The 17,700-nt window shown below is 42.5% G+C and overlaps 1 protein-coding gene and 1 long non-coding RNA gene across 8 annotated transcripts in view; one reads left to right on the top strand and one right to left on the bottom strand.

Annotated features, from left to right (window-relative positions):
* Positions 1-17,700, top strand: part of BICD2 (BICD cargo adaptor 2) — an 88,038-nt gene that overhangs the window by 27,106 nt on the left and 43,232 nt on the right. The window lies entirely within an intron of this gene.
* Positions 1,953-5,145, bottom strand: LOC125182503 (uncharacterized). Its single transcript, XR_007162440.2, has 3 exons — positions 4,760-5,145; positions 3,910-4,040; positions 1,953-2,375 (listed from the first exon to the last, which is right to left on the bottom strand). It is a non-coding gene; the product is annotated as an uncharacterized lncRNA (long non-coding RNA).

Genomic DNA, 17,700 nt, shown 5'->3' with positions numbered 1-17,700 from the left:
AGAGCAGTTTGAGTGCAGGGGTTGGATCTGTAATTGCTATGGGGGTGTGTGACTGTCTGCAGGTGGGTCTCTGCTACAGCCAGTTTAGCAAGATCTCGTGCTCTTACTGTGCCTACCAGTGAAACCAGCACGTTTCTTCATAGGCAGCGACTGCTGTAAGGCTGCCTGGGCTGTGTAAAAATAACTGTTGTGGTTTTGGGATGTCATGTGGCCTTGCTGCTTCCTCCCCGCTTGCACAGCTTGCTGGTGGGGCAGTTGGGGAGGGACGATGCTGAAAAGGAAGCCTTTGCTTCCTGTGTGCTATGTTTGTAGGTAATGCACCGGTGCCTTGCTGTCTGCTGGGGCTGTGGTTCCCTCTTTCCTAATGCTCCCCTTTGTTCCAGAAGGCATCTTGTGGAGATGTGTAGGCTGAAATTCATACGTCCTCTCCTTTTTATTATGGAAAAAGCTTATCCTTGAGTCATTTCTGACGGCGATATCACCAGCAGCTAGACACTTGCGGCAGGTACCTGACAGCCATCCCTCTAGCTGCATCAACCGTTGGCCGAGCCACGTGTTTGAGATGAAATGGTGCACACCAGTGGCTCGGTCCTGCGTATGTTGGGGTCGCTGCTCCCTACTGTCTGATCACTGAAATGGGGTTATGGGAAGGAGGCTGGTTTATTTTCTTTGTTTCCTTCCTTCTTGCTTTTTAATTCAAACCTTAAAACTAGATGCAGACACATTTAGGTCTTTATTTTTATTTTTAAACAATACACAACTGTAATGGGCAATGGTACCTGGGTGTGCTGCAGTTCAGTGTGAAGCCTGGATGCAGGCTGCAAGCAAAACTTGTGAAATGGAATCAAGGGACTCACTTGGAGTTTGCTTTAAATATTATTATTTATAGTACTATTTATATATTTATATATATTTATATAGTACTATTTATAATACTAGCTGGACACTAAACATTATGTAGTTGCAGTTGGATTAAATTCTCTGGTCCTTTGCTCAGGTTCTGAGTAGAAAATACATTTGTTATTCAGGTATAAAGAGTTGTTAACAACAAGCCCACTAAAATAACAAGTCTGCTTTTGTAGTGCAGAAGTCACTGTTCAAGGTAAATCTGAACGTATGCCTCGATCAGTTTGCTGTGTGGCAGAATGATTGAAGACCAGCGAGCCTGAAAGGCCTGACTACTAGGTTAGGTTTTGTAGATCTCTCTGCACATGAGGTAAATGAGCAGCTGAGCTCACATGGGCACAGGCAATTTGAACATACACACTTACTATAGTCACCATTCAGTCTCTTTTAGCATTTCAGTGATGAAAAATGTGCTAGGTATTTTATGTAATTAGTCAGACTTTTTTCCTTTTCCCCAAAGTGCCCATGTCTGGGTTGATGCTGGTGCTAACAGCTCCCAGGTGTGCGTACCGGGCTGTGTTTACACAACCCTGCTGCTGACACCCTGTGGACCAGGGCTTGTTCACCCAGATATCTGCTGTTGCCACACCAGAGGAAGCCACTATCCAGTTCAGCAAGCAGCAGGGCAATGCGCTTTACATGAAATGTTTTGCAGGATGCGATTCACTTCCTCTTGTTGTGTCTTGAGTGGGTGGTGCCTGTTCAGCGGGCAAGCGTTCTTCTTAGGAGTGTTTCTTATACAATGGGATGCTAATTCCTATTAACTAGAGTGTGTATGTGTATAAAAAAGAAGAGACAAGAAGATAACTGCAGGATTTCATGCTCATTGTTAGCTGTATAGATAAAAGATCATTTACTGGGGAGTGAAACCTTCCACAGTGCCCTGTCTCAGTACTGAAGAGACAGGGGCGAGGCTTTAACTCTGAACTCAGTGCGTGTGGGTGGTCTTTGGTTACCAATAATTCTAGAGCGAGTGGAAGCTATATCTTCTCATCTCTAAATGCCCAAACTTGCTCCCTGTTAAAACAATAGTCTTCTCAGTTCTCTCATTGCAACTGCTGGGCTGGGGCAAAGGAGGTGAGGGAGAGGTTAAGTCTCGCTTGCTGGAGCTGGGTGCTGAGCCAGGGAGCAGGGCCCTCCGTGCAGGCTTAGGTTCCTGGTCGACCTTGCAGCACTCTGCAATTAAGCACTGGTTGCATAAGCAGGTTATGTTCATACTTAATAAGTAATCTTACCAGTGTGAGAATGAGATGTTATATCTTATCTTTTATTTTTATGCTAACTTTATAGAAAAGTAATTCATGATGTAGCAGCAACATGTCACATCGTAAGAGGCTGTAACTGCAGGGAAGCAAACACAACAGACACCTAACACTGAGCGAGCTCTGCTGCAGGTCTGTGCTGCGGTGATCCTCTGAAAGGACTGTTCTTGCTCTGTGTTCTCAGGTCTGCTAACTCAAACCACAACACTGTGTAGAAAGACAATCCAGAATTATTTGTGTATTAACTGCGCTTAAACTAAAGAAACAGTAAAACTTTCAACAAAACTGAAGACAGGTTAAAAACTAGGCCTTTTTTTTTTTTTTAACTGGATTTTGCCCAAAGCTTTACCATTGCATCACCTCTTGGAAGATGAGTTTCGTGGCCACGTGTGGGGTAGGCTGCTATGATGGGAAATGATGTATTGTTTTGAAAAGCCTCCTGACTTCCCTGTAGGTACCAGATCAATGGCGATTTGGGGTTTGTGAATCTTTTTCTGCTGACTTAGTTAAGGTTTGCATTAAGCCCCTGGGGATATTTGAGCGTGGGAGAAGGAGCCTGCTCCCAAACTTGTGGAAAAGCAAGAGCTTTCACAGTGGTGAGAAACAGATGGGGAGCTGAGCTGCTCGTGGTTGTCCCAACACCCACGCAGTGGCTGCCCACTGTCTGAGCGTGGGCTGGGGCTCCGGAGGCAGCTGTGCTGGGTTAGAGGTGGGAGGCTGCCACAGGGGGACGTGGCTGCCCATGCCTGCAGTGAGGCCACACATCTTCTCACTTGGTATGCCCCAGACTGCAGCCAAACTGTTTGCAGGTGTATCAACATTTGTGTATGTGTGGGGCAATTACATTGTTTTCATTTTAATATATGTGGAGGACATTATGCATATACTTGCTTTGTCAGTTAGGGATGGTTAACTCCTAAATTTAAAGATTAAATACAGTTACACATCTCTTTAGAGGTTCTTAATTCTCTTGTTTTCTTTGCACAAATTTGTAGTGGTAACAAAATTTTGACTGGGAATAGCATCATGGTAAGATATATAAGGCTAAAGGTAAAAGAGCAAAAAAAGTGCATGCACGGAGGAACGATGCTGTTGCTAAAGGTATTGAATGTTAGTTAATAGTAATCTCCACGTCAAGCTTTCTTCATGGGTTGAAGGTAAAGACAAGGAATGCAATACCATGAGCAGTGGTACCTCCATAACACATTTACTCAATTTTCAGGGACTTACTGATCAGGTGCTTGCTGAACAGCAACTGGTATCTTCATGTTTAATAGCACTTAGTTTTTTCTCTGCTGTGAATTTGCCTGATATTTTAATAACAAAGGCTTGGGAATGTATTTATGATAACCCTACACTGTTCTGTATGAAGTGTGTTTTTCAGTAAGATTTTGAGTTTTAAGTAAAGAGCTAACATTATAAGAAGGAATAAGCTTTTCCTCACGTTTCTGTTTTACCCCTTTGACCATTTCTATTGACATTTCTATTGTATTTCTGACATTTGTATTTTACCACTATTGTACCTTTATTGTACACCCTTTGAATGTTCATCACTCATTTTTAGAACCATTAAAAGGCTTTAGTTACGGCTTACGTTTTGTAGCCAGCTGCCAGAGAACTAGTGTGATATTTACAGATCACTGATCTTGGTTTTTTATTTTTCTAATTATTTCATTGTAGGTAATACCTACATTATATTTCTTCACTGTTGTTTGATATATGAGTCCTGACAGTTGCTCACCTCTTGAGTGTCTGCAGAAGAGTGACAGTCTAACAGGATGCTTTTTCATAATCTATTTGCAATCTCCTCTTGATTCATACACAGGAGAAGATGGCCCATTTAACAGGATCAAACTGATGTTTTGACGTAGCCTGTACAAAGAAAGCATTCCATAAAACTTAGCCCAAGGATTTAAAAATCAACAATTTGATTACCAAAATTTCTGTGGTGTGATTTTGAAAAGATCGAATATTACATGTACTTTGATACCCCGGTGGACAGTGAAGGGCACCCTTTGTACTTGTGGGTAGAAGTTCATAGTCTTTTCTACTCTCACACTAATAAATGGTGCTAATGTTCAGTAGCGTTAACTCCTTATCTTGTATAGCTCCCTCTGTGGCATCTTTCTTTTCTTTGAGGCCTGGGCTTGAACCGTGGTCCTAAAGCGCAGATGTCTGCGTGAAACAGAGGAGACCATTAGCTCATCGATCTGTTATGATGCAGAGGGAGAAAAATGCCTCTGGGTAGTGCTTTTTTATTCTTCCCTCTCCCCTTTGCCCACCAGGCTTGAAACTATCCTGAAGAGAGGCCTCTGTGCGGACTTCTTTCTGTAATATTCCCCTTCACCTTCCTACCCACCCCACGCTCTTCCTTTGCTTTGTTTAAAAGGAAGCATGTATGTACACACACCAACCCCCCCACGACCCTGTAATATAAGCTCAGCAAGATGCACTTGGGGCCTTCTAATTTTCCTTCCCCACTACAGTTATGGTAATTTTTCTCCCCCCTCAAAAAAAAAAACACCCAAAACATCTCTTCGCTGGGTGCCTGGTCCCAGAAGGGCCGGCACAGCTGATGGTTAGCCACTTACTTGCAGGCAGGCTTTGAAGCCTGCCTCTTGGTGGGTGGCTTTCCCAGGAAGATGAATGTCGGAGGAGCTGCGGGTTCTGACGTGGTGGTGGGGGCACCGTCCTGCTAATTGTCCCCAACATAGGACAGGGAGGGTGAGAGGGAATGTTCCACGCTGTCGGTAGATGAATTTTGGTGCCAGTTGTGTGTGTGTGTGAGCAACAGATCATGTTTTGGAAAGATGTGTGTGCTGGTTTGTAGCGCCAGCTGGGTAACAAAGCAGCTCCTCCTTCACATCTTCCACGGCCAGGCTTGTGGTGAGGGCAAGTCCCTCCCTCCCACAGGGAGGGAACAGTGATGAATGAAATGCCCTGTGACTAATATCCTCTAGCTTTTAACTCCACACTCTCCAGCCACCCCCTTGGAAGTCAGCAGGCAGTAATGTGTACAGGCAGGGCTGGCAGCTCACTGACGCCAACAGGAGAGGACGCGGATGCCGAGCACACTTCGGTGCTTGTGGTTAAAGAAGGATATACGATGGGTAGTGTTCCCTGCTCTGCTTATCAATATGAAGCCGTGAATCTCTGAGTTATTGTAAAGAACAACTGAAGGAAAATACTTTGTTTGATTTTGGTCTAATGACTTACATATATATATATATTTATTTTTTTTTAAAAGAAAATTAAGGGCAGTCATCTTGATTAACTGTGCTTTTTTATCGGTGGTTTGGGTTCTTTTCAATTTCTGGTGGATAAACCCCTTATAAAAGAGTAGCTAATGACAGCCCCTTAGAAGGGGAGCTTCTACAAATCCTATTCAATTTACATCAGACAAAAAGCTGGAATACAGCTACTAGAGGGCTCCCAAATGGCAAGTGAGCATCTGTGTGGTGTATTTAGTGACAGCACATATGTAATGCTGCTCTCCTAGTGCACGTACACACATCACTGTGCTTATCAAACCCTTGAAAAAGGCATGGGATTACTTCCAGTTAAGCTGTCTCTTATATCACCTTACTCCTGTGCCTGCTTTTCTGCTCAGTGAGTTTTAAACTAATTTCCCTTCTTTTTAACATGCCTCTCAGTCAAATACACGTGCACTTTGCTTGTCAGTTTAGCAGTGTGCTTGGGATGGTGGGCTGTATGCTGCGGCAACAAGCTGCAGCCCCTAAACTTCTCTGAGTGAGAGAAAGCAAGGGTTAACGTCTCACATCAGCTCATCTTTTGCGTTCAATTAGCTCCATACAGCAGCGTGTCACTGTGGAGGAAAGGGCAGTGTGGCATTTATTAAAGACTGCCCCTTGTTGCCTGATGTTTCGGCACCGCGTGCTGCTGGATGCTTGGCCTGGAGAACGGGGAGAAACATGCTCCCGGGGCAGGCTGGTGCCCTCAGGAGCAGCGCGCAGACAAACGTTGGCTTCACTCGAGCAGAAACGAGCACAAAGGACACTCGTGTCCTATTTTCCTGCATGTTTCTTTTATGAAAAGGTTCAAGGAGAAAAGTATGTGCTGTTGTGCGTGTAGGCCGCTGGCTGTTAGTGAGGTCCCGTCCCACACTTGCAGCTGACGGGGTTAATGGGAGCCTGCAGCGACCAGGCCTTCTGACCCCAGGGCGTTCACAGTTAGGCAGGAGTTGGTGGTTTGCTGCCAGCGTACTGATTGGGGTTGGATCGATCCCATTTTTGTCAGCATTTTCAACCCCCTTTTATACTTCTGAAGATTAATAACCAATTTTCTGAGATTAAAAAGTAAAGTAATTGTCTGAGGAATTAGGAAAGCTGAAATTACAGAAACGTATCGGCTTTCGTAAGCGTTGTAGTACTGGTGCTTGCAGGACAGAAGATCAAACTGAAATGAAAAATACTCTTTTATAATTGCCTTCCAGTCTGTTGTCTGATACTGGATGTCACGGAGTAACTGTGCTCATTCTGCAGATTTTGCTTCTGAAGAGATGGCCCTCGGCACTGCTGTGGGTTAGACATGGAGGCCGGCAGCGTGATCATGTGAAAATACGTGGGCAGTGCTCATCCTGGCTCAGGGTGCAATTTAGGAGAGGACTGTGTAAACCCCAAGCAAGTGCAACAGTGAAGTACAAAAGCAAAACTTGTTTGTTGTGTCCCCCCCTCCTTTTTTTGCAGGCTTACTGCTATGTCTTCTCTACTTCACAGGGCACTGAGACTTTCGCTTCTCTCATGTAGGTCAGGAAAATGAGCAGAAAATGATGAAATGGCTTTCCTAACAGCAATGTGAGAAATTCATTGAAGAGCTGGGAATAAAACCAGTCTCTTGTCTTCTGGTTATTTATTGCTCTTAGTGCTTAACTTTCTTACTTAGCAAAGATTTTTTTTTTTTGTCTAAAGGGAAACAATTGCAAAAATTGCACTCTAATATAAGCAAGCAGTTTTATGAGCAGGGATTTTTGGTGGTTGTTGGTGGTTTTTATGTAGTGGACTTCTTGATTTTTTTTATTTTTCTTTTCTTTGAGATGTCTTCCTTTACTCTTTGGGAGCAGTGAAATTGGGGTGTGGACAGGAAAAATCTAATGTTCTTGGCAGTCCAGTTGAAACTTGTGAATCTCCTCTGTGCCTCGGACTGACTGGGTTAGGAAAAGGCAGTACCTGAACACAGTATGACCATCACAGAAGGATTTTTCTATCTTTTCCTCTCGGCCCACTCTTTTCCAGCATAGGACTTAGCAGCTGTGCCAGTTTGGGGGTTAGGCTCACGTCAGTGATCTAGCATTATGCAGATGGTGTTGTCATATTAGTGACCAGCCTTTTGACCTCTGAAGTGATTTCAGCCTCTTACCATCATTCTCATGCTGAATTATAGAGAATGAACTAAAGATTTGATGAACTAGTAAGATGAAAAAGACCCAAGAAGTAAATAGTAAGATTAAACTAGGTTGTACATCCTGGGTGTATATGCTTGTATCTTTTTTTTTTTTGCTGGATCTCTTTATCAAACTATTTCAGAAAAGGCTTTTTGGCTTGTATCCAAATTTGGATTGCCACATATGTTGTATGTTAATAGTTTTATTGACAGATCTTGAGAAACTGCTTCACATCTACAAGCCACAATGTTGTTTTGCTTTGGAGAATCCAGGATCTGACTTAGAATTTACATCAGCTATTACCTTTTTGTTTTTCTTTTGACATTTGAATGTGTGTGTGTGATCAGTTACTGTTACTTATGTATTTATCTGTGCCGATACATTTGCTTTGATCCTCAATTTTAATTAACGGATTTTAAATATATTTATGTTTTCTAAAGACAACTTATGTAGGTATTTGCTAGCAGAGAGGAGGACCGATGAATTTGAAGGGTGCCTGACCAGGAGACTGCAGGCTTCAAGTTTATTCCTTCCTTCATGCTGACTGATGTTTAACCTTGAATGTATTATTTAACCGCTTTGTGTCTGTTTTCCTCATGAAAAATGGGCTGTGACACACGTTCTTTTCTGCAAGAGTAGATTCTCCACGATGAGAGAGTGTAAAACTGTTATATGTAAGGTAGAAAGCTGATGTAAATTGCCTGTCACTTCACTTGTTCCATCAACTTCAGAGAGCAGCAGCAACCTGAGATGTATGTGCAAATTACCCAGTGTTATGTGGATATATTAAATGGAGATCCTTTTGTAGTCTAACACAAATGTTGACCATGCAGTTCTTCTCTCAGGAAACAGAACTGAGCAACTGAAGTCTGAGACATGGATTTGTTAACCTGAGCTGTGCTTATTTTTTTCCTGTGCTGTGTCAGAGACACTTAACACTCCTGAAATCTCTTACCTTGTACGAAATCCAAAAGCTTTTTCTGAAAATATGTCCCATTACATACCACTCCTAGGTTAACATTATGCATAATACAATCCATTGCAGCACGTGTATGGTACATGTGTCAGACAGAAGGATACAGTGCGACTAATCGGTGACCAATTTTTTTATGCTTTTTAATAGCAGAGAGCTATTGGCTAACAGTCTGGTTTAATCTTAACAAGTCATGGGGAAGCTCGTATGAATTATGCATGACAGCCTGACCCATTTGCAGGCAAATCTGTTTGTGGTGCAAGGCAGGTCACGTGCAGGCTGCAGGATTGCATTTGCGATTAAGCCTCCTGACTGCAGCAGTGCTAGCAGTGGTGGTCTTGCTTGATTTGTCTTAAGTTTGCTTATTGTTCCCTCTCATAGGAAATGGTGGGGAAAGGTTTTAAAAATTATCAGCTTGCATAGTCTACTGGTCTAAAGGTACTGTTTCATCAGGACACTTGGTAAATCTAGTGGTAGTTGAAAATAATGTTTATTTTTGTCTTTTGTGCTTAAGCAAAAACACTTCCTATAATACAATTGAGGCCATTTTGTGGGATGACATGTTAAAGAGATGTTACAAATGACAGAGAACCACCTTTTCCCCTCCTTGCTATGTTTTATGTGTAAACCATGAAGAGGTGAGGAACCACCTGAAATTTTCACTCTGCTGTGGGATAGTGGCATGGGACAGCCCGAAGGATTTCTCCTTCTGTCAAGAGTGTCCAGAAATAATTTCTATTTTATACCTGGTCTTGAGATGGTTTTGGCATAGGCAGGCATCCATATCATGAAAACTTAAAAACTAAGAAGAAAGTAGATTGAATGTCTAAGACTAGTGTGGAATCAGTGCCGAAAAAGCGCAGCTACAAGTGACTGAAGAAATGTCTAGCTTCTTTAGGAGTAAATCTCAAAATCATAATTTTCTTGTCCTGAAGTATCTAGCTTCTACCTTTTTTGCATTACAAAACAACCAGGTTGTGTTTTTTTTCTCCTGAAATCATCACTTTTTTTTTTTCCTGTAATTGCTCATTGTGTTTTTTTTTTCTCCAGGTATCTGTTAGCTTGAACTTCTGTGGCTGAGAACAAATGTTGCATGAACATTCTGTCTTCACCGCTTCTGCATGCACTTGTTTGGCTTATGATGTGTTATTTTTGCCTATGCTCATTAAGGTGGACCTGGTTCAGTACTTTGCTTGCTTATGAGTTCTGGTCCAAGCTTTGTTGCTGAGTGAGGAACCAAACGGGAGGGATTGAAATGGCTAAGAATAATTCCCATATTGACTCGCTGGTGAGGCTGCAAGCCTTGCCACAGGGAGTGGGCAGGAGAGCAGCCCTGCCACACCTGAGCTGTGATCTGGGAGGGCAAGGAGAGGGTGTCTGAGAAACATGCTCTTGGTGCTCCTCATGCTGGATCTTGTGCATTTCTAAATCTCATGACTCAAAGGGTGTCACGTTAGCATCTTTTCACATGAATTCACTTTGGAAGCAAACTGATTCTTAGCTGCTTCAGCAATTTCCACACCTGAAGCCAAACTCAGGTGAGTAATTCCTTTAGCATGTCTAGACCCCTTCATTCGCACCTCTAAGAGGAGTCTATGCCGAACCACAAAAGCAATGGAAATGGAGCATTTATATCTAAACAAAACAAGTCAAATGCTAATGATTTTAAGTGGTGTATGTCCTAAATCGCTCTGAGCAATTTCCACTGCCTTCACTGAGCTTGTTTTATCCCCACTCACCCTCCTCTTTATTTTGGTGGGTCATATCAGTCATGTTTGCTGGGAGAGATGAGATGGCTGCAGCCCCTTCCCAGCTGCGTCCAGCCCTGCCAGTTTGTGGCCTCTTGCTCTTGTAACCACAGGTGGAGTTGCTGCTTGGCTATTGATTTGGGCATGGCTGCGTTTAGCCCTCAGAACTGTGTGAGTTTGTACAGCTTGTGTCCAACTAACTAAGCTGACAGGCTAAATTAGACTTTTATCAGCAAACCTTTTTCATCCCAGCAGCAGTGCACTTAAGCAGTGCATTCTAAATATAGGCTCCAGTGTGTTTCTACCATTTGGAGAAAAAAAAAATATTTCTAAATCATCTGTGGAATGTCCCTCTAATCTGTGAGGGAGAACACTGTGATCTTATAAGGCGTTTGTATTTATTTCTTCCTGTTGAAGTGAACCCTTGTTAAATCTGGAGTACATCTGGTGATGGTGAAAGGAAGGGAAGGCGGCAGGCACTCAGCGGCCTGCTCCTCAATGGCACTGTCACAGCTGTTCTGATCAGCTGTGGCTGGTGGTTTGGGGCAGGAAAGCTGCCTGGCTGGCTTCTCTTCTGCCCTGCTATGAACATTGACGGTTGCTGCAGGCCCTGGTGCGGCCGTGTCAGCCCCTTGCTCAGAATGAAAGGCAGCATTGGGCCGGGTGAGGGGCTGAGGCAGTGGGAGCACAGGGTTAGGCGGTGCTGGCAGCGTGGCTGTGTTTATGGAGCACGCCACAAGGCTTGTGTCTCTGTGGCGTTAGGCTTCTGGGACAAGTCTAGTGCATGTGTTTACGGACATTACTGAGCAGCTGTTAGTCCAGTGCTGGTCTGCTAGCTGAAGAATGCATATGTGACTGCTTCATTTTCATTTTAAATTTTCATATATATGAACGTATTGCACCAGAGGGATGTAATACCTCCTTTTATTCAACTCCTGGCTCACTGCAAAGAGGCTTAAAACTCTTCAGAGTACTGTCTTTACACTTTGCTGTTGCTGTTTCAGATCGTTATGGTCGTAATGAATTTGTTATTACGAAAAATGTGCAATGCTTGTTGAAGCCATGAAAAACCTCTTTTATTTTGGTTCTGATTAGCAGAAAAAAATATGAGCTGAACTGGTGCTAAAATTTTGTAATTAAATTCAGAGGCTGACGGTGCAGAAACATGAACAAAAATGTGAGTGGCTTTTAGTGCTAATTATTCTTCTGATGCATATTAACATATCCTGATTAGTTTAATATTGATAATTAAAATTAAGTGGAGTTGCTAGGAGCAAAATTTGCAAATGTGGGATTTTCACTTGGGGGGAAGAGAATACCAGTATTACTTAGTGCCATTTGAAAACTGCTTGCAAATGAAATTCTAGCTTGTATGTGACCTGGCTAGCTTTCTTGATGAGGAATGCTCTTCAGAATAAATTTGAGAGCCATAGTTAGCCTCAGATTGCAGATGGGTTTACACATAGCTTGTCAGAAAAGCTGCGGTCTGCACTTCAGCAGGCAGAGCTGTCCTGTGCAGGTGAAACTCCCCAAATCACAAAGCTGGGGCGAGGTGGGAACAGAGCATGAGATGATGCAGCAGTTGTCATCACAGGCCTGCTCTAGCGGGCTGGGTGGCTCAGTTAAAGCATTTCTCCTCTCATCTCTCTGTTGTGCCTATTTTTTGTTTTTACATGCGCTTTGGCATGAAATTTTAAGAGCAGCTGGTCCATCAGAGGAAGGAAGATAAGCTTCCTGTTGAGTGCTGGAGGGCAAAAGGCAATGGGCAAAGTGAGGCTCTGTGCCCTGTTAACACTGACTGCTTACAAGCACAGCATAAGTTTAGCTGTGCGATGGTAGGTTGTGGAGCTCAGATCTGTGAAAGATCAGCTGTTCCTTCTGTGTAACAAGGGGTTGCCATAATGAATCACAGCTGTCATCTGTTTAGTCCAGCATGGCTCCGCCAATCAACAGGATCCAGGAAAAAAAAAAAGGCATTAGGAAGATGCAGAATGAAGCTACCAGCCTGAGGTGGCAATCCCTAATGATTAGAGACATTCTTAAGCCACAGCGCCTGAACTTTAGTAACTTGTCCAAAATGTATTGACCTTTGCTTATGTACCTGTAAGTTGTTACTGTGTTTTATATGCCAAAGTGTCTAATGTTTCATTGGTGTTTTCATCTCAGTGATCAGATTTTGTCCTGTGACAGTGTGCTATAGTTTAATGATTTTATTGAAATATTCTGCTTTTTCTTCTTTCTGTTAGGCACTTGAAAAAAGCAAATTTGTAGTTACTTCAGAAATGCACATAACTTTCATTCCAACCTGGATATAAAGTGTTACTTATTCTACTGCAAATACATTACTAGCATCTTGACTCGCCTTCCATTGGAGGATTTGTGGTTAAACTTTCACCTGAAGCTAGCACTTATTTTCCTTTGCAGTGATAGGTTTCTGAATTTCATTTTCCTAGATCCACTTTCAGTTACAGATAACTGACAGGACTTGAAGAATTGATCTTTAACTGTCTTTTTTCTTCTTCTTTTTGCTCTTTTGGTATCATACCCACTTTATGGAATAAGCCGGGAAATATCCTTAAAATTCAGTACCAAAAGCAAGAAATGTCTGCAAGAGACTTAGCATTTTTATGCTGTTGATCTTATCCAGATCTTATATACCAAACATTAATGTTGGCTGGAAATCTGTGATAAGCATAGAGCCTGTAACTGTGTCTGCTTTCCTAGCTTCGTATTTATGCGAGTAAAAGTGATCTGACTGCTCAAGACAGCAAAATAACCAACAGTACAAAGAAGGTTTGTACAGAGGAGGTTGGGGAACAAAGAAACGTTGGGCAACTCTAGATTTATGTGCTCAATAGTGGGGGAAATTAAGTCTTGGCCTCTAAAATATGTAATTTTGAAAACTGCAATACTAGCATTTTCAAAGAGTTGTGTCATCTCTGAACGAGCTGGAACATGTAGGTGCTAGATGGTGTGCATTGTGTAATCCATGTCCATCAAGGTGGTGGTTGTGCCTTTTTTTTTTTTTCTTCCTTGAAAAACTAGGAATGAAGGAGGCAATACCCTGCCCGTCAAAGGGGGGGTGCCTGGGCCAGTTCCAGAAAGTCTTACAGATTTATTATGTGTTTACTTCAGTAGTAAGTTGATTTGGGGTCTTTTTTTTTCCTTCCAAAATTATTTTTGAGGTACGTTGATTAGCAAAAACATGTCTTTTGTCCCTCTGCAAGCCTTGTTTGCATGTTGCAGCCTTATACTTCAGCTGAGAGAGTAAAGAAGGGAAACTAGATGTTACCAGTAAATGTGATTAAAATATAATATGCATCTGTGCTCTGTAGAGTACAGCATGTGTGACTGCATGTGGGGCACCTAAAAAGTTAGCAGGTATTATAATGCAAAATAAATAACCCCACCACTGTTGGGACCATCTGCCCACCAGCCTAATTTACCAACTTATACGTCAGCATGCTTCAAGGACTGCAGACAAGGAGGAGCTGTGCTTTGGGAAAAGAAAATAAAAAAAAGGATGATTCATTTAAATTTTGCTTTCTCATCCTCTTTCTTTGCCCTTTTAACTGTTTTCATTTAAGGAAACAGAACTGTTATGTGGTATGAAAATTTGGTAGCATAAGCACCATTAACTGGAAGACGTGTTACTGTCCTGGTCACCAAGGCATCTGTCCCTCTCCTCCTGTGGATGAAGAGGAAAATTCTGAAAAAAAACTCAAAGCTTGGGTTTATTGAATAAAAGGTCAACACCCTTGAGATGCTGTGGAGGAGAAGTGTGATAACCTTCCTGAACGCCAGACAGAAGGAGGGTGTACTAAAATGGAGAGCTTGTCTCCCAGCTCTAGTCTCAGCCTGCCCAGGTGACCTTGGGGCAATGCATGGGGTGTCCCAAGCTCCCTCCTGGGAGCTCTCTGTCAAGTTGTGCGGCTTGAGCGCAGCGTTAAAGCCACTTAGAGGATGAAAATATCCTTAGCTAGTGTTTATTCACAAGTGTTCAAAGCAATTTCTATGTGGAGTTGCTTATGCTATGTGGTTAAGAGTCTTTTCTAGACCAAGACCCACATATTCAAGGAGAAAGCTGTATGCCTACTTCAGAGCGCGAAGGAGTAGCACAGTTACACAAAGGACCGAAAGGTCATTTACCCTATTGTGTGTGAGGAGGCATTAGTGAGCTCATAACTGCTGTCTGCAAATGATAGCCAAAGCACAGTACGTGGCTCTAGGCTACCTGGAGACTGGTTAGGCAAGTACTTGCAGCTCTTTGAAGATCGGACCTTTGTTTTTGGTGTCCGCCATGCTCGAGAATGGCCATTTTCCCTTTTGTTAATACTTAACTGTTTCTGTCTAGCAATCAAAGAATGCGAGATGATCTGACCAAAGAAAGAAAGTGTTTTATCTTTTAAAGTCATTTTGACTTGTATATAAGGCTAAAGAATTATACTAGCAAAACACTTTTGTATTTAATTTTGTTCAAGTTCTTCACATTGGTAACAAGCCGAAAAAGCACATTTTTGTCTGAGGAAGTCAAACTGCGTGTGACTAGGATGACGCATACTGTCCAGGCGTCAGTTTTGCTCCTGTTCAGCCTGAGCTGAGCACTGGATGCAGACGGGTGCCGTATTCCCCACGGTGCCTGGGGAAGGTGGGCTGAAGACCACATGTATGTGTCTGACGGGTGGGAAGTGGCAGTTTTGGGTAGTTTTTGGGATGGGGAGTGGCAGTTTTGGGCAGTTTCAGGTTGTGTTAAAACCCGAGGAAGGCTTTTTCCATGTCTTGTGCAGCTTTCTCTGAAGAAATAGATGGAAGCTACTTGTGCCTTTGCCAGCATAAATAGTTTCTTTGAGCACATTTAGCTGAGTAAATAGCAAAATAGTATTTTGGTTCATGAACTCTTGAACTCTATTTCTGTGTTTTCTATAATGTTAAAGCAAAAGTGTCTGGGCAGATGTTGGGCTTCTGCATGTGTGCAGGTTTATAGGCTTCATGCATGTCAGTAAAATGTCGGTCTGCCTTTTTAATAGCTTGATTTAAAACAGACCCGGACTGTTTTACCTCCATAGGAGGTAACTGCGTTGCCCTGTAATTTTGGATAATTTTGTTCAAGTTAAATTTCCTGTTCCACGCAGGCTGTTACAATTATGGAAATGGCTGGTAACAGGAATGCATGGGGGTTGGTTAGAGGTATGTACAAGAGAGATCATGGAGCATGGTTAAAAGGGAAGTAGTTTTTAACTATTCCCTTATAGACCCACCCAGACGGAGCTGTTCCAGGCTGCCTGCTCTGGTGACCATGTCTGTTACAAAGGTGCCCTGTATCTCGTGCAGTCTCGGTGCTAATGCCAGCCTCCTGACCCTAGGCAGTACTGCCGTCGAGCTAACAGTAGCTTCCTGCTGAAACTTCACAAGCTTCCTGGATGAGAGTAAATGACCACCTTGCTGTGCAGAAATAACCAGGGCCCACAAAAGTTATCATGGATAGGGCTGATTTCTGCAGCTGGTCCAAGGGAGCTGATGTCTGTAGCTCCCCTTTGGTTCAGATAGTCTTGCCATTCAGGACAAGGCATAATAAAAGGACATTTCTAAAATGGGAGTCCAGCTGTATTACAGCATGGAAAATCTTTCAAATGTAAAAGCGGTGATAGCTTACTGAACTTCATCTCCCCTTCACTGGGGAATAGAAGGAAGCATCTATAAACAACGAATGACAGAGAGGAGAACAGAGTAACATACCTGCAAGTCTCGGAACAAAAGGTATTCTTTTTTATTAAAACATGACAAATGTGTAAACTGACAAAAAACCCCGTCATGTAAGAGTATGACTTAATATATGGAGCATACTGCTGTAGGATGTTTAGAGGCTAAAATTGCGTAAAACCGTGAAAAATAAAGGGATATTTTACAAACATAGCTAAATGTTAATAGCTCTGCCAAATTTACATTAAGCCTTCTGCTTCAAGGCTTAAGGCAATCCACACCTCTGGGAGATTATGGGGTTTCTTGCACCTTTCTCTAAAGCATCTGCCGTTAGCCTTTATAGGGGACAGGATATTGGATTAAAAAAGAAGTCTCATCTGCTATGCCAGTTTGTGTGTTCACATAGTCACTGGCAATAGCGGCTTCTGGAAAATGATTAAATTCTCTTCATTGTTAGAGAGATCCAAGGCTTAGCATCTGCATTCAAAGTTCTAAGAGGAAATTAGTCATTATCCTCAATATTTTTTCTCCTTTAGAGAAATTGCTAAGTTACTTGCTTGAATCATGCTCAGACTCTGCCGTCTGGCTGATCAGATGTGGCTTTGAGTATCGCGAACCTTTAGCATGTCCTGCACAAGCATCCCACTGCCAACAGTGTGATGCCACCTCACTGGGCAAATGTGTGCTCAGAGTCGCTTTCTCTGTGCCATAATATTTGAAATAAATGTACGTCTGTAAGAGGTAGATGTTAATTCTTCATGGAAAAATGATAGTGTATTTCAGAAGGAGCGTGTATGTTTTTTCTATCCATTTAACATTTATGGAGATCTTAGATATTAGGCCTTTAAGCTGCTTTGCTGAAACTCATTTGACAAGGACTCACGCAGATGGTGCTTTACTTTCTGTCTGAAATGTGACGCTTTTTAATTTCCCTTGGGCCATCTCGGTGAATCTGGCTAGAATTTCCTCAATGGATATTTGTCTCCCGCTTCTCTGATTTGCTCATCTGAAGTAAAATTCAGTCTGATAGGAGCAGTAAGTGGGTGTCTTCCTCTGTAGGCAGAGCTGGCATCTTTGATCACCTGTTTCAGCCATGGTATATTTGGTGATTACTGTACCATGAACATATCTGGGCTACTATACAGAAGTAAAAAATACTGAAATCTCCTTCTGTTCAAAACAGATTTTTTTTGTGTGCGTTGGCAGTATATACCAGCTGAAAAGCTAGTAGAAGATGACTAGTTGAAAATGTAATGCGTGTCTGAACAAGGAGTTTTACGAGATGCTGATCTTGACCTGGCTGAATGTCTTGTGTTACTGGTGACTGTGGGAACCTGCTGTATGGACACTGGCATCCCAAAAGATGCCGTGGCACTTGAAAGCTCCATACACTTCTTGGGTTGGACTGTGTGGTACATGCAGGTGTAGCAATGTGAAGGCAGCGTTCATTGATCACACTGACTTTGGTCTGCATGCCAGGCAAACTGTTACAAGTAGATACCTACTTAAATGTTAAACTGCTTGCTTTAGAACATTTCTTAGTGCAAGTCTAGCTGCTTGTGTGTTGAGCACTGATGTTAGAGTACTGCCTGGTAGAGTTTCAGACAAAATGAAAACCCCCAAGAAACAAGTAGTAGGAGGTTTTTTTTTTGCCTTTTTAAAAAAAAAAAAAAAAAAAAAAGAAGAAAAGGGAAGGAAAAAAAAAAAAGG

The sequence above is a fragment of the Anser cygnoides genome, chromosome 10 (assembly GCF_040182565.1).
Source record: "Anser cygnoides isolate HZ-2024a breed goose chromosome 10, Taihu_goose_T2T_genome, whole genome shotgun sequence".
NCBI classification, from domain to species: Eukaryota; Metazoa; Chordata; class Aves; order Anseriformes; family Anatidae; genus Anser; species Anser cygnoides.
Note: the sequence above shows the minus strand (reverse complement) of the source record. Positions and strands in the feature narration are given on the sequence as shown.